This window comes from Papaver somniferum, chromosome 6, assembly GCF_003573695.1.
Source record: "Papaver somniferum cultivar HN1 chromosome 6, ASM357369v1, whole genome shotgun sequence".
Lineage (NCBI taxonomy): Eukaryota > Viridiplantae > Streptophyta > Magnoliopsida > Ranunculales > Papaveraceae > Papaver > Papaver somniferum.
Genome location: NC_039363.1, coordinates 150,306,037 through 150,327,921, shown reverse-complemented (window position 1 = coordinate 150,327,921; position 21,885 = coordinate 150,306,037). Strand labels below are relative to the sequence as shown.

General features: G+C 35.9%; 1 long non-coding RNA gene and 1 pseudogene across 1 annotated transcript; one reads left to right on the top strand and one right to left on the bottom strand.

Moving 5' to 3' along the window:
- LOC113291659 overlaps positions 1-21,885 on the bottom strand; it is a 325,743-nt pseudogene that overhangs the window by 118,313 nt on the left and 185,545 nt on the right.
- Positions 304-2,835, top strand: LOC113289788. Its single transcript, XR_003331118.1, has 2 exons — positions 304-676; positions 2,577-2,835. It is a non-coding gene; the product is annotated as an uncharacterized LOC113289788 (long non-coding RNA).

Here is a 21,885-nt window from a genome sequence, read left to right as displayed (position 1 = left end):
CTTATAAGGTCTTTAACGTGTTTGCCTGCTCTGATACCAATTGAAAAAGCGGGGGTCTAACAACACCACCAAATATTTCTCTTAGCAATCTGTATGGACTAACTCCAATATACTTTTCTAGAGAACCAATTAGACAGTGAAACTCAATGTGACACTCCGTATCTTTTCCTGGGTTTAACCAAGCCCAATAGTAAAATTCTACACCTTAGTGAAAGCCCTAAATCCAGTACGAGTGGTTTTAAATAAATAACTATCCTTTATAATATTAGGAAGTGTGATTAGTATATGCCAGGGATACTTGGAGCATGCTTGACACCTGTTGGACATAAGCAAGGGGTGTACATGGTGTTAAAAAAATCGAGAAGGGAGGGATTACTTTTCTTCATTTCATCTTCCCTGATAATTTTTGAAACAAGACGATTGAGATCATACTTAGGGAAATTTGTGAAAATTTGATTAGTGTTCTTGGTTTGTTTCATGAAGGAAATCAACTTCGTACTGTGTAAATTGAATTCAAGAACCCCAAGATCAAAAAACGGGCCTATGCCTAGCATCAAAAAAAAAAAAGAACCCCAAGATCAAAGATTTCGTAGAATAGATCTAATGGACTAGCAACAGAGCTTGGAAATTGCATAAATATGATGCTGTCTATATAATATCTAAAGATGCAAAAGAGGTTGGAGAACTCATTTCTTTTCCTTTAGTTTTACTTAATTTTATCTAAATTATACTTGGGCTATTTTTATGAAATTGAATACTGATTATTGAGATTAGTATCGTTTATATCGTTGGTCGCTGTTGCATCTTCAGTTTCATGAATTGTTCAATTAATACGGAAACTTTAAATTTAGGGTTCTTCATGGAAATTGGAGATTTTTCCCATGTGCTCATATTGTCGATTTCATGTCAAATACTATGATGAGTATGTGTGAATTTATAAATATATCTTGATTGTAGTTTTTCTTGATGATGGAAATCCTTCCAGTTAATGAAAAATGGGTATTCACATTCTCCCCAAATTTAGAAATGTTTATTGGAACTATGAACCCCACCTGTTTGATATAATGCCTCGAGGAATTACTAATTGGAAAGCATATTGAGGTGTTTACTTCCAGTGCATCTGGCTTGGTTTTGAGTATCTTAAAATGTAATTTGGTCTTAGTTTGAAGTTCAACACCCGTAGACGACGTTCTGATTTCAAGTGTTCACCATTTACAAGGATCAATGTTTACAGCTTGTAACATACCCCTGTAGGTACAATTATTGTCTATGCATTTGGATTTGGAGATTATCAGATTTCGTTTGTGGATACTTAGACAGGCAATAGATGTCATGTTTTATTAGCCACACACTCCTTATGTACTGATTCCATGTATACTTGGATTCTCTCTGTAATGAACATGTTTAGATTATATATCTTTGTTAATTGGGACATCTTGAAGAAAATTATTGAAATGCCGACATTATTGATCTAAAGACCCTCTGTGCCATTTAAGGAATTATGAATAGTCCTTTTGTCGACAGACATAGTGTGAGTCCCTTCATGTACGTGTTCTCTATCCCTTATGGTCTAATCTCTTGGAGTTTAAAGGGGCCTAATTTGCTTTCGTCATTTACCCATCAATTCATATATGGTGGAACCAATCCTCTACGTAGTATACTTTATTATTTCATTTCGTTTTAATTTGATGGCATCACTACTGATGCTTTGCTATTAGAGTATTGAAAGGAAATAGAGTCTAGATCCTGGTGGCCAGATACTTTTATTAATTTTGAGTGCTAAGGAAATGTTCAGGGAGAGAAAGTAAGGAAGAAGGTTTCGTTAGTATGCGACTGACAGGGTATGTCTGGAAGCATACACCACACGTATTTCTTGAGCCCTTGTTTGATCTAAATGAAATCCCAACACCTTAATTAGTTTATGGATATTTCATTCATAATTGGGATAGTTCCAAAACTGATAAGAAATCGATACGTTGTTATGTGGTTAATGATTTTGCTGTTTATGGTGGTTTTCACATGTAGAGTAGATGATGTTCTATGTATTGCTTTTGAATTAATTAAGGTAAGCCCTTAACATTTTGTGTATAATTTTGCTATTGGAAGACAATGGTTGGCTATTGCTTTATTGGTCAGGACTTGAAGGTGCCTATTAGGTGTGAGTAAAATTTCTTGAACTTATTAGTATGAGCCAAACATATTCCAGTACACCACCATACTATTATGGTCGGAAATTGCATGTAAACAAGGTTCCATGTATAATTAACATTTCTTACAAAAATTCTAGAATGGGTACTTCTATAGGCCTGCGAGATTTTGCTGTCCATACTTTAATGGATGATTTGGGATTGTCAGCAGTTCTTATTGGGGTTCCGTCATACAGATGCATAATTGCGTAGTTCTCTTTATGATTTCCTCTTTGAATTTACTAGAGAAAGGGAAATAGCTCCCCTCATTAGTGACCGTGTTAGCTATTGGCTTGATTACAAAATTTGTGTTTTCATATTGAAGGTGTATCTGTTTGAATTTCGGGTGCAATAACCATCTGAGCCCTCAGTTCTTTATTGTGTTCACAGTATGAATTGAAGTGTTATTTGAAAGCTTGTACCGAAATTAGACGGGCAGTCCCGGTGCTGTGCTTAGTGTGTGAGCTTATTTATCATTTGCTTTAGCCATTGCTGATACCAGAAAGTTGCACATAAAATCATTTTTATGAGTATCTATGGAGTAGATACTGGATAGTATGATGCGAATACATTATGTGAGTAGTAATTGCCTTAAATAATGTTTTAAGGATTATATTGGAGTTTACTGAATGATTTTTATTTAAATGCATTTCCATTCTAGTATCGGTAGGTGCGGCAATGGGGAAATGGAGAAATATTTATGGTTTTATTATAATTTTGTTTTGTTTCGTTGGTATCTTTCTCATTTCTTTTCCTTTAGTTTTACTTATTTTTATCTAAATTATACTTGGGCTATTTTTATGAAATTGAATACTGATTATTGAGATTAGTATCGTTTATATCATTGGGTCTCTGTTGCATCTTCAGTTTCATGAATTGTTCAATTAATACGGAAACTTTAAATTTAGGGTTCTTCATGGAAATTGGAGATTTTTCCCATGTGCTCATATTGTCCATTTCATGTCAAATACTATGATGAGTATGTGTGAATTTATAAATATATCTTGATTGTAGTTTTTCTTGATGATGGAAATCCTTCCAGTTAATGAAAAATGGGTATTCACATTCTCCCCAAATTTAGAAATGTTTATTGGAACTATGAACCCCACCTGTTTGATATAATGCCTCGAGGAATTACTAATTGGAAAGCATATTGAGGTGTTTACTGCCAGTGCATCTGGCTTGGTTTTGAGTATCTTAAAATGTAATTTGGTCTTAGTTTGAAGTTCAACACCCGTAGACGACGTTCTGATTTCAAGTGTTCACCATTTACAAGGATCAATGTTTACAGCTTATAACATACCCCTGTAGGTACAATTATTGTCTATGCATTTGGATTTGGAGATTATCAGATTTCGTTTGTGGATACTTAGACAGGCAATAGATGTCATGTTTTATTAGCCACACACTCCTTATGTACTGATTCCATGTATACTTGGATTCTCTCTGTAATGAACATGTTTAGATTTTATATCTTTGTTAATTGGGACATCTTGAAGAAAATTATTGAAATGCCGACATTATTGATCTAAAGACCCTCTGTGCCATTTAAGGAATTATGAATAGTCCTTTTGTCGACGGACATAGTGTGAGTCCCTTCATGTACGTGTTCTCTATCCCTTATGGTCTAATCTCTTGATATATCAGAGAACTTTAGGAAATGATTACCGAAATGAGACGATTTTGCACATATTTACTTTTACGCCTAAGTGTTAATTGTATGAGAATCTTAAACTAGACCAATATGGGTATCTTTAGTTGTTCGGATATGTTACCATGAAATGAATCAGACTTATATGCAGTTTTTTATTATTGGGCAATTGGCCCGTGTTAATTTTGGCAACTGGCCGTCTGTTATTTTTGGGCAATCGGTCCGTGTTAATTTTGGCAACTGGTCGTTTGTTAATTTTGGCAATTGGCCCGTGTTAATTTTGGCAACTGGCCGTCTTTGAGTTTGACAATTGGCCATCTGTTATTTCGGCAACTAGCTGACCCTATATTTTTGAAAACTGGAATCCTTATCGGATTTTTCTGAGTAATATGGTATGGGACATATGTTCAGAGAATCCGAGAAATTTCAAAGTTCGGTTCTCGAGTGGCGGATCGGGGTTTGGCCTTGCTAAATGGGTTGAACCCAATCCTTTTAGAAGGGAAATTTCCCGATTTGTCACGGTTGGTAGCAGAGCAGTTTCGGTTCATTCAGGACTGTGTGTTGCGGACTCATGGGTGCTTCAACTGTAATGCGACCACATGTAATCTGTTTTACTTCTAAGTTTGATTTTGAACTTTGGGGACAAAGTTCTTTTTAAAGGTGTTGATGGTGTGACACTCCGTATTTTTTCCTGGGTTTAACCAATCCCAATAGTAAAATTCTACACCTTAGTGAAAGCCCTGAATCCAGTATGGGTGTTTTTAAATAAATAGCTATCCTTTAATAATATTAGGAAGTGTGATTAGCATATGCCAGGGATACTTAGAGCATGCTTGACACCTGTTGGCAATCGGCCCGTGTTAATTTTGGCAACTGACCGTTTGTTATTTTTGGCAATTGGCCCGTGTTAATTTTGGCAACTGGCCGTCTGTTATTTTTGGACAATCTGCCCGCGTTAATTTTGGAAACTGGTCGTCTTTGAGTTTGGCAATTAGCCATTTGTTATTTCAGCAACTGGCCGACCCCTATATTTTTGAAAACTGGAATCCTTATCGGATTTTTCTGAGTAATATGGTATGGGACATATGCTCAGAAAATTCGAGAAATTTCAAAGTTCGGTTCTCGAGTGGCGGATCGGGGTTTGGCCTTGCTAAATGGGTTGAACCCAATCCTTTTAGAAGGGAAATTTCCCGATCTGTCAAGGTTGGTATTAGAGCAGTTCCGGTTCATTCGGGACTGTGTGTTGCGGACTCATGGGTGCTTCAACTGTAATGCGACCACATGTAATCTGTTTTACTTCTAAGTTTGATTTTGAACTTTGGGGATAAAGTTCTTTTTAAAGGTGTTGATGGTGTGACACTCCGTATCTTTTCCTGGGTTTAACCAAGCCCAATAGTAAAATTCTACACTTTAGTGAAAGCCCTAAATCCAGTATGGGTGTTTTTAAATAAATAGCTATCCTTTAATAATATTAGGAAGTGTGATTAGTATATGCCAAGGACACTTAGAGCATGCTTGACACCTGTTGGCAGTCGGCCCGTGTTAATTTTGGCAACTGGCCGTTTGTTATTTTTGGAAATTGGCCCGTGTTAATTTTGGCAACTGGCCGTCTGTTATTTTTGGGCAATCTGCCCGCGTTAATTTTGGCAACTGGTCGTCTTTGAGTTTGGCAATTGGCCATCTGTTATTTCGGCAACTGGCCGACCCCTATATTTTTGAAAACTGGAATCCTTATCGGATTTTTCTGAGTAATATGGTATGGGACATATGCTCAGAGAATCCGAGAAATTTCAAAGTTCGGTTCTCGAGTGGCGGATCGGGGTTTGGCCTTGCTAAATGGGTTGAACCCCAATCCTTTTAGAAGGGAAATTTCCCGATCTGCCACACTCAATCTAGCTTAAAGTATATCAAGGAGTTAATATCTCTCTCTTGTTTTGATTTACTCGAACTAATAGAAATCAGCGAGTCTTTAGTCAAATACAAGGAATAACTTGGATGGTACCAAAGACCAATATCCAAGGATCAATCAATGACAATCAACAACCAAAGGTTGGATTACTGTAATTGATGATCTAACGCACAACCTGTATTATTTCAATTATAAAGATAAAACAATATAATGCGGAATTGAAATAACACAGACACCAGAAATTTTGTTAACGAGGAAACCGCAAATGCAGAAAAACCCCGGGACCTAGTCCAGATTGAACACACACTGTATTAAGCCGCTACAGACACTAGCCTACTCCAAGATAACTTCGGACTGGACTGTAGTTGAACCCCAATCAGTCTCCCACTGATTCAAGATACAGTTGTACTCCCTACGCCTCTGATCCCATAAAGATATTACGCACTTGATTCTCTTAGCTGATCTCACCCACAACTAAGAGTTGCTACGACCCAAAATCGCAAGCTTTAACAATAAAAAAATCTGTCTCACACAGACAAGTCTATCAAAGGATCAATCTGTCTCCCACAGAAAAACATAAAGTTTTTGTTCCGTCTTTTGATAATAATCAAGGTGAACAGGAACCAATTGATAATCCGGCCTTATATTCCCGAAGAACATCCTAGATAAATCAATCACCTCACAACAATCTTAATCGTATGGTAGCGAAACAAGATGTTGCGGAATCACAAACAATGAGACGAAGATGTTTGTGACTACCTTTTATATCTTGCATATCAGAGATATTAATCTCAAGTCAATCAATCTGATTGTACTCGTACGATAGTAGATGCAAGATCAGATCACACAACTACGATAAAAGTAGTATCGGTCCGGCTTCACAATCCCAGTGAAGTCTTTAAGTCGTTAACCTGATTTTAGAAGAAGAAAACCAAAGGTTAAAGGAGAAACGACTCTAGCATGCAAACTAGTATCACACATGAGGTGTGGGGATTAGTTTTGCAGAGTTGCTAGATGTCCCCTTATATAGTCTTTCAAATCAGGGTTTCGCCTTGGTCGCAAAGCAAACAATATCCACCGTTAGATGAAAACCTGATTTAGATTCAAGCTAATATTTCTCAACCGTTAGATCAAAAACTTAGCTTGTTATACACAAATGAACTGCACGCTTCTAGGTTTGTTAACTGTACCCAAACGTGTACATTTTTGGTTCAACAATAGTTAACCAAAAGGTTAGCCATATGAGCATTTCATACCAACCATATTCTTCTTCACCATAACTATTTCAAATGACTCAAATGGACTAGTTAGTGAGTTGTTCAATTGCAAGGAAATCTTATGTACTACACAAGACACAATTGAAGCAAAGATGATTTGATTCACTCGAATTGGTTCATGAGCTTTACAGCCACGGTTTGCAAATTTCATTCCTTAGTCTTCATAAGTTTAAGTTCAGAAATAATCTTCAGATATATAACCTTCTTAAGTTCGCACACTAGGTTCGCGGACTTAAGAAACCGAGCAGAGTTTACAAACTCCAGCAGAAAATCTCGACAAATACTTTCTGCCGGTTCGCGGACGCAGTTAGTTTGTCAACTCCAGCATAATTTTTTGGGATGAGAAGTTCTGCAGTTCGTGGATTGAGTTCGCGGACTTGGCAACAAGCCATTCTTCCGGTTTCTCTTGATCAACAAAGTTCGCAAACTTTGGTTCAAGGGGTAGGACTTATGCACATATGTGTTTCCATAACAATACTTATGTCCATCATTGGTATGTAATCTAAACTCTCATTCTAACCATTGAAACATTCTTAGAGGACGTTATATAGTTGTTACATCATTTCTCGTCAAAGCAATTTTCAAAGTGATTGAAACATATCATGACTTACGTCATTAGGTAAAGATAAACATGGTCGAAGCGAAACGCTTACCAAACATATCATTATCTAAGTCTATATATAGCATACGAATTTTTGTCTCAAGAAGTAGGAGATAGAGTAGATAGACTTTTGAGTGACAGACAAGTTCAAGTCTTCACATACCTTTTTTTCGAGAAGTTCCACCGGTTCCTTGAGTAGTTCTTATTGTTGTATGATGAATCTCCATGAAGTCCTTGAGCTCAACTACACTTTTTATCCTAGTCCGAGACTTAGCTATAGTAGACTAGAAATCAAGATTTATAGTTTTGATCACTAACATTGACAAACATGCTTGAGATAGCAAAGCATGCGAGTTTGACCGAGCAATGCTCTAACAATGAACTTAAACTCCTGACTTGTACCATAGAATTCAGCATACTCCTTAGTTTTTTCATGCAATCACTTGAAAACCCGGTTTCCGATGATTCTAGCATGTTCGTCTAACATTTTGGGCTGGAATTCAGGCACCTTTGCCATGAACTTTCTTGGCCTGTTGCTACTTCAAGCTTCAAATTTCTTTCCAATTGATCTATCCACACAAGATCAATTTATTCTAGTCTCCATACTAGTGAAACCCAAACAAATTCTTTACTGAATTTGACAAACAAATGACACCAACTAGAGTAAAAGAGAAAAAAATCAAGAACAATGTCCCCAGACACCGCTCTGATACCTGCTGTCACATGCCCATTTAATCGCCTGAAATTTTTATAGGGCATGACCGGAAATGATTGTGGTTCAGTGAATCAACTTCACCCACAATCACTCAGACTTGCATACTTGCATGAAAATACACATATGCGTTCACTCTAAAGGTTTTGCACAACGGAAGTCTTTTCTTCTTTCTCTCTAACTCTTCATGCCCCCATAAGCATAAGAGGTTCTGCCATGTATTTGAAAAATTCTCACACAAATCAGCAACACAATGAATACAAAGATATACTGCAACAAACCCATTTTATGGCACTAAAGGAAGATTACAAAACTCGTCCATCACATGGACCAAAACAGGCCATTCACCCTCTTGTTGGATGCCTAACTCTCTCTACAAAATCAGTGGTTCTTATCCAATTGAACAACACCAACATTATTGATTCCTAAGATATTTATACTAACTAGGATCAGGCCAACACTTCTGTGCAACCGCTTGCACAAGCCTTAGACAGCAAAGTGTCCAAGTAGTTTCCATAACCGCCAACTTCAACTGCAAACTTTTGTGTTGTCACGCCAACTGGTTCCACACCTGTTCTTGGTTGTTATGAACACTCACAAATGGTTATAAACTCCTTCTATAATCGTTCTTCATTGTCTCACACATTTGGCATGCTTGTAAAGACAATAACCAACTCCTAACCGTCACTTGAGCCACATTGCACCACTGTTGTGCTTTACTGGACTTGGCCTCTGTATTGCGCAACTGTTGCGCTTTACTGAACTATTACACAACTTTTGCGCTACAATCATCTCGCCACTTCCTTAGCTCATTCTGGTTATCTGGCACCGTATGCTTCACTTCGCCAATTTGTTTGGCAATAGTAATGCCACTCTTGCATTACTAGCTTGTTTGCATTATTCAAGCTTTGGACAGCCTTGAGCTAATTCCATGGACCAACTCTTGTCCTATTATACCTTTTGCATCATCCTTGAGTTTGGTACAACTCAATTCAATGGATATGCCTTAATGCCAACATTGCATGTTGTATCTTGCCACTTTGGCCCTGTCTTGTATTTACCTCAATGAAGCTTCATTGTGTCGGCCAATAAGCTTCATTAATTAGACAAATGTCTTTACAGCGTATAACTACCTTTGCGCTTCACTGGCCCTGCAGGGTTATGCCATTCTTAGAACTTGACAGTCTATGCAGTATCGCACAATCATTGTGGGACACTGACTTTGCTTGCAACTCTGTAACGCGCAATCATTGTGCGTCACTTGCCTGACCGGTCATAGTGGGGAATAAGGTGTATACTTCGTGTTAGTTCTTCTTTCCTCCTTCATGTGCTTTATATCTTTTCATCTATCTGTAATTATCCTTTTTTCAATGGCAACAACACTTCAAATGTGGTACAAATAGAGTTCGAGATACAGAGTCTATTGTAAATCTCCTTCCCATTCATTTTCAGAAAATAAGTGCATTTTTTTACCAACAGATAGTTATGAGTTCATTCAACATATTCCATATTGTATTTCTGATTTTAACAATGAGGAACTTCTTCAAATCCCTGATAATATGAAATTTATGAAGCTCTCATGTTAGTGGAACCTTTGACATCTCCAGGACTAGATGGTTTTATACCCTAATTCCATCAGACTCAACGATATTTGGTTAAACATTATGTTTTTCAGATAGTATATCTCCTTGAGTAGGTAAAAAAACAAGGTTTAATTTCATCCATAAAACTAAGACCTCAATATACCAAAAGAGTTTGTTTTATGTTTGAGGGAGAGCAAACAATGATTCGAAGAGTGTAAAAATCGTATTTAACTCATTAACTAGGACAAGTTAAATACACAATTAACTCAGACACATTTATCCCTGCAAATCACACCAGTAACAAAAATAACACATACCCATCATCATCTCCATCACCGACCCACTTCGCACTCTCAATTACAATATTACGGAGTACCTTTTTCCTGATATGTTGGGATTTCAATGACTAAAAATATCTAAAATGGAAGTTGGACAATAATAAGACAAATGAATTTTTTTTCTTTTGGTACGCTCCAATACAGACAAAGTCCTATTACGAGCAAGTCTTGATTTAGCTTTAATTTTATCTAATAATTAACGTATAATAGTAACCAACGGAGGAGGGTTTAGATCCCTCCATGACCAAGTGTAAACACAACATGCTTTGGATAATCAAACCCTAATAATATTAAAATTTTGTTTTGTTTGTTAGAAAATCACACTTACTTCCTTTGTTAAGCGATTATAAATTAACCCATATCATAATCAATCCCTAATGAAAAAATGTGGATACAAAATACACCAAAATCTTTTAAATATCAACCTATAAGTTCGATACCAAGTGTGATCGTCTATGAACAAAGTCGAGACAAAACGAAAACTATGGTGTATACTTTGTGTGATCGTCTATGAATATGAAATAGAAATAATACGACAACAAAGTGATCACTTGATAATAGGTATTGTTTTGAACTGAAACTCTAGAGGATCAATATCAAGTGACTAGGATTAACGTATGTGTGTAATTTACTTAATTATAATAAGAATTATAATACGAAAATAAAGTAAATGACAAAACAAGATTTTGTTAACAAGGAAACCGCAAATGCAGAAAAACTCCGGGATCTAATCCAGTTTTGAATACTCTTAGAATTAAGCCGTTATACAAAAACTAATACCAACTTAGTATATTAAGACCAAGTAGACTATTGTTAGAGCAATGCTCGATCGAACTCGAAAGTGTTGCTATCTCAAGCTTGTTTGTCAAGTTTAGTTGCCAAAACTATAAGTCTTGATTTCTAGTCTACTTATAGCTAAGTCTCGGATTAGGATAGAAAGTGTAGTTGAGCATTAGACTTCACGACGTTCATCGATTGAAGACGAGGAACTACTAAGGGGAGATTGTGGAACTTCATCAACAAAAGGTATGTGGATACTTGAACTTATCTATTCCTCAAAAGTCTATCTACTCTATCTCATAGTTGATACATGTGATATTTCAATTATATAACAAAATATAATGCGGAAAATAAATAACACAGACACCGGAATTTTGTTAACGAGGAAACTGCAAATGCAGAAAAACCATGGGACCTAGTCCAGATTGAACACCACACTGTATTAAGCCGCTACAGATACTAGCCTACTACCAATTAACTTCGGACTGGACTGTAGTTGAATCCTAATCAATATCACACTGATTCAAGGTACAGTTGCGCTCCTTATGTCTCTGATCCCAACAAGATACTACACACTTGATTCCCTTAGTTGATCTCACCCACAACCAAGAGTTGCAACGACCCAAAGTCGAAGACTTGATAGACAAATCTGTCTCACACAGAAAAGTCTATAGGATTGAATAAATATGTCTCCCACAGAAATACCCAGGAGTTTTGTTCCGTCTTTTGATAAATCAAGGTGAACAAGAACCAATTGATAACCCAGACTTATATTCCCGAAGAACAGCCTAGAATTATCAATCGCCTCATAATAAACTTAATCGACTAGCGAAACAAGTTATTGTGGAATCACAAACGATGAGATGAAGTGTTTGTGATTAATTTTCTATCTTTCCTATCAGAGATATAAAATCTCGAGCCAATTATTTCAATTGCACTCAGCACGATAGAAACAGCAAGATCAGATCACACAACTACAAAGATAATAGTTGGGTCTGGCTTCACAATCCCAATCAAGTCTTCAAGTCGTTAACCTACAGGGTCTCGAGAAGAAACCTAAGGTTAAAGGAGAATCGAGTCTAGTTATGCAACTAGTAAAACACAAGAGGTGTGGGGATTAGGTTTCCCAGTTGCTAGAGTTCTCCTTTATATAGTTTTCAAATCAGGGTTTGCAATCCAAGTTACCTTGGTAACAAAGTATTTAATATTCACCGTCATATGAAAAACCTGATTCAACCAAGCTAATATCTTTCAACCGTTAGATCGAACTTAGCTTGTTACACACAAATAAATGTACCCTCATTTAGCTTTATGTAACCGTACCTAAACGTGTACACCAGGTTGGTTCACAAATAGTTAACCGAGGCTAGCCTTATGATTACTCTCATATCAAACTTATTCATCTCAACCATAACTAGTTCAAATGACTCAAATGAAACTAGTTAAAGAGTTGTTCAATTGTTATAGAAAACAGAATTGAAACCAAATCGGTTTGATTCACCTGAATCAATCATCAACATTATAGCCACGGTTTGCAAAGATTGCATTCCTTATGATTTAAATGTTTAAGTTCATGAACTGACCGATTTGACAAAGTAACCAGCTTAAGTATGCGTACTTAAGAAACCTGATTTTGAGTCTGTTAAGTTTCCAAACTCAGCAGAAATTTTCGTTTCGAAAACTTCCGCAAGTTTGCGTACGGGTACGCATACTTATCTTGTCTCCTTCGCCAATTTCGTATACACACATATGCATACGCTTGGTTCCCGGTTTATCGATTTGTATACTAATGTGCGAACACACTATATATGCTTATATCCAAAGATGTTTACATCCTCAACTCTTTATTTCAATCATTGAAACATTCTTCTATAATGACAATAATCGTTTTCACACATTATTAGCATCAAAGAAATTTTCAAGATATTGAAATAATCATTATTGAAACATTCCAAGCCTACATCAAATGATTGTATCACACAAACCATATAAGATGTTACTTGGAAATTTTCTCATGATATAAGATGAACTTGGTCGAAGCGAAAGCTTACCAACACATATTTCGAGAAATATGTAAGCGAGATATACTCAGCTCGAAATCTCAAATGTGTATAGAGAAAACTATATCGTGACACGACTTATGTCTCAATATAGGAGATAGTAGAAATAGACTTTCCAAGTGATAGATGAGTTCAAGTCTCAACATACCTTTTTTTCGAAGAAGTTCCACAAGCTCCCCCCAGTAGTTCTTCGTCTTCAAGAGATGAACGCCGAGATATCTAAGCTCAATTATACTATATATATCCTAGTCTGAGACATCTATAAATAGGCTAGAAATCAATACTTATAGGTTTGATCACTAACATTGACAAACATGCTTGAGATAACAACGCATGCGAGTTCGACCGAGCAATGCTCTAACATAAGAGAAATATTGGGTGTGGTTGTTAGACCCCCGCCTTTTCAATTGGTATCAGAGCAGGCAAACACGTTTAAGACCTATAAGTCTATGTTTGAAGAAATCTGATTATTATGGACGAGTCTATCGCTAATAACATACCATTTCAGAAATTACCAGATATTTTTCAAAGCTTAGATTCACCTGAGAGAACAATCACATCTAAGTCAGTATATAAACATTCTCTTTATGTAGAAACTGTTGATTATTGGGAAACACGCCTAGAAGAACAGTTGGATGAACTTTCTGACAAAGGTGACTCAGATATTGATAGAGATATTGATGAGGAAGTCTCAGAGCATATTAAGTTATTGGATTCGTTGAAAAACAAGAAGATGACAACTTCTCATGTCACACGTCTTTTGACTCCTCTCTGTCGAGAAAACAAGAAATTGAGAAAATGTTACGCAGGTGTTTATGTTTCGAATCGTTCTAACGAATCGATCCTCAAGAATTCTGAGGAAAACCTACGTTTAAAGTCACTTATATGTGATAATCTTTATCAAAAGTATTTTTTGTTGGAAGATAAACTTGCAGAATCTGAAGCAAGGATTAACTCCCAGCAAACAAGTTTTGATGACCGAGAAAATGCTTGTCTCGTTCGAGAAAAACGCCTTGAGGATGATTTAGCTACTGCTCTTGATAAAATCAAGATGTTGGAAGATGACTTGGAAAAGTTCAATACTAGTTCAAGCAAATTAACCATTATGCTAGGAGCAAGTAAAAATCATCGTGATACACGAGGATTGGGCTATAAGGGAATGGATTCTCCAAGTATTAGCAAAGAGGTAAAATTTGTCAAGGCTAGTGATTCTTCTGAACAAAAGGTTTCTACTGATGAAAAAAGTGAAATACCTTCACCATCAGTTAAGGTTCAAAAGAGCAAAGTATATCAACCTCCAAATTCAGCACACACGGATCGAAGTAAGAACATTCCTTATGTTTTCCACTATTGCAAAAATAAAGGTCACCTGGAAAGGAGATGTCGTTTCCGTATAAGGAATGAGAAACTTCACGATATTCTCATTTGGGCATCACAAGAAGTTGTTGCGGGGGTCTAACAACCACACCCAATAATTTGTTTGGCAATCTGAGAGGACTTACTCCAATATACTTTTTAGAGAATAAACTAGACAATTAGACTCAATATAGAGAAAAGTATATCAAAGAGTTTAATATCTCTAACTCTTAATTCAATATGCAATAAGCAAATAGAAATCTGCGAGCCTGATTGAATATAAGAGAAGTAACTTGAATGGTACCAAAGACCAATGTTCAAGTGTCAATCAATTTAAATCAACAACCAAAGGTTGGATATTCTAATGGATTTATCTTAACACACAACCTGTGATATTTCAATTATATAACAAAATATAATGCGGAAAAGAAATAACACAGACACCAGAAATTTTGTTAACGAGGAAACCACAAATGCAGAAAAATTCCGGGACCTAGTCCAGTTTGAACACCACACTGTATTAAACCGCTACAGACTCTAGCCTACTGCCAATTAACTTCGGACTGGACTATAGTTGAACCATAATCAATCTCACATTGATTCAAGGTACAGTTGCGTTCCTTACGTCTCTGATCCCAGCAGGATATTATGCGCTTGATTCTCTTAGCTGATCTCACCCACAACTAAGAGTTGTTACGACCCAAAGTCGAAGACTTGATAAACAAATCTATCTTACACAGAAAATTCTATAGGATTGAATAAATATGTCTCCCACAGAAATACCTAAGAGTTTTTGTTCCGTTTTATGATAAATCAAGGTGAACAGGAACCAATTGATAAACCAGACCTATATTCCCGAAGAACAACCTAGTATTATCAATCACCTCACAATAATCTTAATCCACTAGCGAAACAAGATATTGTAGAATCAAAAACGATGAGACGAAGATGTTTTTGATTATTTTTATCTTTCCTATCGGAGAAATTAATCTCGAGTCAATTATTTCGATTGTACTCAATACGATAGAATCAGGCAAGATCAGAAAACGCAACTACAAAGAAAATAGTTGGGTCTGGCTTCACAATACCAATGAAGTCTTTAAAGTCGTTAACCTACAGGGTCTCAAAGAAACCTAAGGTTAAAGGAGAATCGACTCTAGTTGATGCAACTGGTAACACACAAGAGGTGTGGGGATTAGGTTTCCCAGTTTCTAGAGTTCTCCTTTATATAGTTTTCAAATAAGGGTTTGCAATCCAAGTTACCTTGGTAACAAAGCATTCAATATTCACCGTTAGATGAAAAACCTGATTCAACCAAGCTAATATCTTTCAAGCGTTATATCGAACTTAGCTTGTTACACACAAATGAAATGTACCCTCATTTAGGTTTATGTAACCGTACCCAAACGTGAACACCATGTTGGCTCACAAATATTTAACCAAAGTTAGCCATATGATTACTCTCATATCAACCTTATTCATCTTAACCATAACTAGTTCAAATGAAACTAGTTAAAGAGCCGTTCAATTGAAATATTCTCATAGAAGTATAAAAGAACACAATTGAAGGAAAATCGATTTGATTCACTCGAAAATAAATACATGAACACTATAGCCATGGTTTGCAAAGACTGCATTCCTTAATTTGTAAATGTTTAAGTTAATGTACACAACCGATTTTAGAAAGTAACCAACTCAAGTATGCAAACGGGTACACATACTTAAGTAGCCGGACCGAGTTTGATTACGCCAGTACGTGTACGGGTGCACATACCAATTTACATTCCAAACTTCAGCAGAAATTCACGGACGTGTGACTTCAGCCAGTATGCGTACGGGTACGCATACTTGCCCAGACATCCAACAACTGCCAGTACGGGTACGCATACTTCAGGTTCCTGGTTTTGGACTTACACACAAATGTGATAACACACTATGTTTATATCCAAACATGGTTACATGATTCTAAGGTCTTTATTTTAATCGTTGAAACTTTCTTAGAGGATGACAATAGCCGTTTTCACACATTATTAGCATCAAAGAAATTTTCAAGATATTGAAATAATCATTAACGAAACATTCCAAGACAACACCAAATGATTGTATCACAGAAACCATGTAAGATGTTACTCGACAATTTTCACATGATATAAGATGAACTTGGTCGAAGCAAAATCTTGCCAACACATATTTCGAGAAATATGTAAGCGAGATAAACTCAACTAGAAATCTCAAATGTGTATATAGAAAACTATATCGTAATACGGCTTATGTCTCAATATAGAAGATAGAGTAGAAATAGACTTTCCAAGTGATAGATGAGTTTCAGTCTCCACATACCTTTTGTCGATGAATTTCCACAAGCTCCCCTTAGTAGTTCGTCGTCTTCAAATGATGAACGTCGTGAAGTCTAAGCAAAACTACACAATCTATGTCCTAGTCCGAGACATCTATAAATAGGATAGAAATCAAGACTTATATTTTTGATCACTAACATTGACAAACATGCTTGAGATAGCAACGCATGCGAGTTTGACCGAGCAGTGCTCTAACAGAAACCAAGATCATATTTTAAGACTAATCTCCTTAACGTTAAAAGTTGTAATTGTCCAAACTTTAGGCAAAGGAATCAGTGCTGTGATAAACCTAGATTTTCCTATAAACGTCATACGAATCCTTTTCACAATCGTAATGGTTATCAAAAGGATAACTTCGCAAAGACAAAGACAATATCCGATGCTCCTAATTGGAGAAAGACTAACTTGCAAAATAATAGTCAATCCAGTTCTCTTCCGAGAATTCTAGAAGAGAGTAATGGGAAGAAGGTTCTAGTTGTTCCTAAACGCACTCAGAAGTGGATACCAAAGAAAATCAATGATGTTTTGAATGTGAACAAGAATGATCTCCTAGAAAATTCCATAACTATGGAGAAAGCAGTATTCATGATGTTGGAACTTAAAAAGTTCTTTGGAAAAATGGATTTGGATGTGAAAGATTCTAAAAGCGATCTCGTTCATGATAATCCAAAAGTGAAACGGAATAAGCCAAAAACTATAGATGGTGAAAAATCCATAGTTGCAGAAAAGTCTGTTTCAGTCACTTGTGGTGAGCAAGACCTCGTTCACTTCAAGACAACTTGATTGTGTTGTAAGTGCATCCTCACCAAGGAATGCCCTGTTATGTATACGGTGAGGAAAGCACGAGAATTAGGGCGCACATATTATGTTCGGTAAGGCTGTAGAATTCGATTGGATTCTTTTAAAAAGGTATATCTATAAACTTGAGAAAGATTTATGTTTTTATTTATTTTCTTAAAGTACTTATAATGATCCATGTACCTTTCTTAGCGTTCATTTCTACCTAACTTGATCTGTGTTTTAAGGTTCTTAAATGTTTAGGTATGAAAATAGTAGTTCGGGATGTTTGGACTTCATGGTACACATACCAGGTATGCATACCATCATTTAAAATCAAAACTCAAGGATTTTAGTACGCAAACCCGTTTTCATACTGCTCCAGGTCACGAAACTTCGTTTGCAAACCGGTACGCATACTGGCATGTAGATGTCGTTTTTCGGTAAACTTGTTTTGGCTGTAACTTCTTCGTCCGAACTCGGAATGACATCATTATTTTTGCATTCTCTTAATATTTGAATTCTATTCAAAATGGAGATGAGAATTTCTGAATTTGGATGATTTAAGATTGGTCTTTGTCCCAACTCTTGATTTTGAGTGTTTTGCTCCGTTTCGTTGCACTTGTTCCACTTCTCTTGGATTTGGGCACTTGGATTCTTGGAGTACTTCTCTTCTAAAATCATTTGTAGTTTTTGGAAGATGATTTTTCATTATTTAATCTTTATTGATTTTATATATTGCAAATAATGTTATGGGGTATGTGTGTTTACGTACGTGAACTATGATTGTCATATATGTCAAAAGTTAAGTCTATTATGTCATTATGCAAATATTGATGGAAGATAGAATGGACTTTAATTTGGTAGAAAATAAGTCTATTATATGTATTTATGCAAATATTGATGAAAAATAGAATGAATCTTTGTATATTCTGTAGTATTAGTCTTTCCCTGATCCACTTCTATGTGAAAGTACTGTTCGGCTCCGTAAGTTCACTTATGTTGAGCATTTCCGATTAAATTAATCATAGGTTCTGTTGTGGTTAATTTAATTGAGATTTCTGGATACAAATTCATGTTTCATGTAATTTGTGAATGTCCAAAGAAATCTTTCTTTTGTTGTAAAAGTAAGGTCGCTCTTGTTGTTCTTTCGGGAATGACATTTTATGGGAGAGAGTTCTTAATTGAACTTGTTCTTAATTGCCAAATCTTTGTGGGGATTGCGGTTGTGGAATATTGTAGGAGTTTTCTTGTATCTTTATAAACTCCTTGATGAATACACTAGTTTCGGCTATGTGAAATCATCGAAACAAAGTTGAAATGTTGTTCTCTTTTGGTCATGAAGTATCTCTTTGTAAATTTCATTAGGATCCCACTAGTTCTCGTACCTTTGCCAATTTTATTGACAAAAAGAGGGAGGATTAATGTGTAGTTCACACTACAAATACATATGGTTTACGGATCATTATGTAAGGGGGAGTGGTTTTCATGTGAGATGAAGTATTGACTAAAGGAGAGTGATACATATCACCATAGTATTATTGTCAAAGTTGTGATACAATTGGACTTTTATGATGTGTAATAATATTATGACATTGTATAACAATTATTGAGAGCAACTATTTTCTCATTATTATAGCTATGGATCTTCAACAACTATGATGCTGAGTTGAACACATTCAGAATCATTGGAAGTACTTGGAAGTGATGAAGATTTCGAGTAATGTTGAAGAACCAAGGAAATCAAGCATTTGGTTTGAGATCTACAAAGTCTATTTATTTTGAATTCCATATGTATTGATAGTTTTGTCACTAAAATTGACAAAGGGTTAGAGCACTGCTCGGTCGAACTCGCAAGCTATCTCAAGTTTATTTGTCAAGTTTATTTGCCAAAACCATAAGTCTTGATTTCTAGTCAACTTATAGCTAAGTCTCGGATTAGGATAGAAAGTGTAGTTGAGCTTTAGATTTCACGGCGTTCATCGATTGAAGACGAAGAACTACTAAGGGGAGATTGTGCAACTTCATCAGAAAAAGGTATATGGAGACTTGAACTCATCTACCACTCAAAATTCTATCTACTTTATCTCCTATTTGAGATAAAAGTCGTATAGCTATATAGACTTCAATTATACACATTTGATATTTCGATCTGAGTTTAACTCGCTTACATATTTCTCGAAATATGTGTTGGTAAGCTTTCGCTTTAACCAAGTTCATCTTTTATTCTTGACGAGAGTCAAAAGATGATCATGTGAAAATCTCCTGGTATCATCTTACATGATTTGCGTGAAACAATCATTTGATGTAGACTCAAAATGTTTCGTATTGATCATTCGATCTCTTGAAAATTGCTTTGAAGCTAATAGTTCATGTGAGACATCTATTCCCTCCTTCTATAATGTTTCAATGATTGAAATAGAGTTTAAAAAACTTAACCATTATTGGATAAAGCATAATATGCGTACTTGCATATATATAATCCAAGTCCTGGAACTATAGTATGCATACCCTTATGCATATTGGTTGGTTTAGTGAAAGTCAGGGAACCTTGTACGCATACCGGCACGTGTACTGGCATGAAGTTCAGGTTCGGTAATTTCAGCTGAGTTTGGAAGGTATGCGTACCCGCTCGCATACTTGTGAACCCAAACTAAGTCTGGATACTTAGGTATGCGTACCCGTTTGCATACTTGAGTAGGTTATGTTCAAAATCGGTTTGTTCATGAACTAATACATTTATATAATAAGGAATGCAATCTTTTGCAAAACGTGGCTATAATGTTCATGTGAATCAAAATCGATTTTGCTTCAATTGTGTCTTGTATACTTCTATGAGAATATAAACAATTGAACAACTCTAGAACTAGTTTCATTCGAGTCATTTGAACTAGTTATGGTTAAGATGAATATGGTTGATATGAAATTGTTCATATGGCTAACTTGGGTTAACTATTGTTGAGTCAACAAGGTGCACACGTTTGGGTACGATTACTCATATCTAAATGAAGTGATTTTTCATTTGTGTTTAACAAGCTAAGTTCGATCTAAAAGTTGAAAGATATTAGCTTGGTTGAATCAGGTTTTTCATCTAACGGTGAATGTTGAATTCCTTGTGACCAAGGTAACATTGATTGCAAACCCTGATTTGAAGACTATATAAAGGAGAAATTTAACAACTGGGAGACCTAATCCCTACATATGCTGTGTGATACTAGTTGCGACTAGAGTCGATTCTCATTTAACCTTAGGTTATTCACGAAACCATGTAGGTTAACGACTTGAAGACTTCATTGGGATTGTGAAGCCAGGCCCAACTATTTTCTCTGTAGTTACGTGTTCTGATCTTCTTTTTTTCAATCGTGATTGAGTACTATCTTCTATAAGATTTGCTCGAGATTTAATATCCGTTAGGCAAGATAAAAAGTAGTCACAAACATCTTCGTCTCATCGTTTGTGATTCCATAATATGTTGTTTCGCTACCATACGATTAAGATTATTGTGAGGTGATTGATATTTCTAGGATGTTCTTCGGGAATATAAATCCGGTATATCAATTGGTTCTTGTTCACCTTGATTTATCAAAAGACGGAACAAAAATCATAGGTTTATCTGTGAGAGACAGATTTATCTATACGATAGACTTTTCTGTGTGAGAAAAGTTTGTTTATCAAAAGTCTTCGACTTTGGGTCGTAGAAACTCTTAGTTGTAGGTGAGATCAGCTAAGGGAATCAAGTGCGTAGAGTCCTGCTGGGATTCAGAGACGTAAGGAGCGCAACTGTACCTTGATCAGTGTGAGATTGGTTAGGGATCAACTACATTCCAGTCCGAAGTTAACTTGGATTAGGCTAGTGTCTGAATCGTCTTAATACAATGTGGTGTTCAAATATAGACAAGGTCCCAGGTTTTTATGCATTTGCCGTTTCCTCGTTAACAAAATTTCTGGTGTCTGTGTTATTCCTTTTCCGCATTATATTTGTTTATATAATTGAAATATCACAGGTTGGGCGTAAGTTCAATCAATTGTGAATCCAAACTTTGGTTGTTGATTAAGTTGATTGACACTTGGATATTGGTTTTTGATACTGTCCAAGTTATTTATTATATTCAATCGGGCTCGCAAATTCCTATTTGTTTGATTGCAGATTGAATTGATAAATTGAGATATAACTCTTTGATATACTTTTCTTAAGATTGAGTTTAACTGTCTATATGATTCTCTTGAAATTATATTGGAATTAGTCCATACAGATTGCTAAGTGAAATACTGGGTGTGGTTGTTAGAACCCCGTTTTT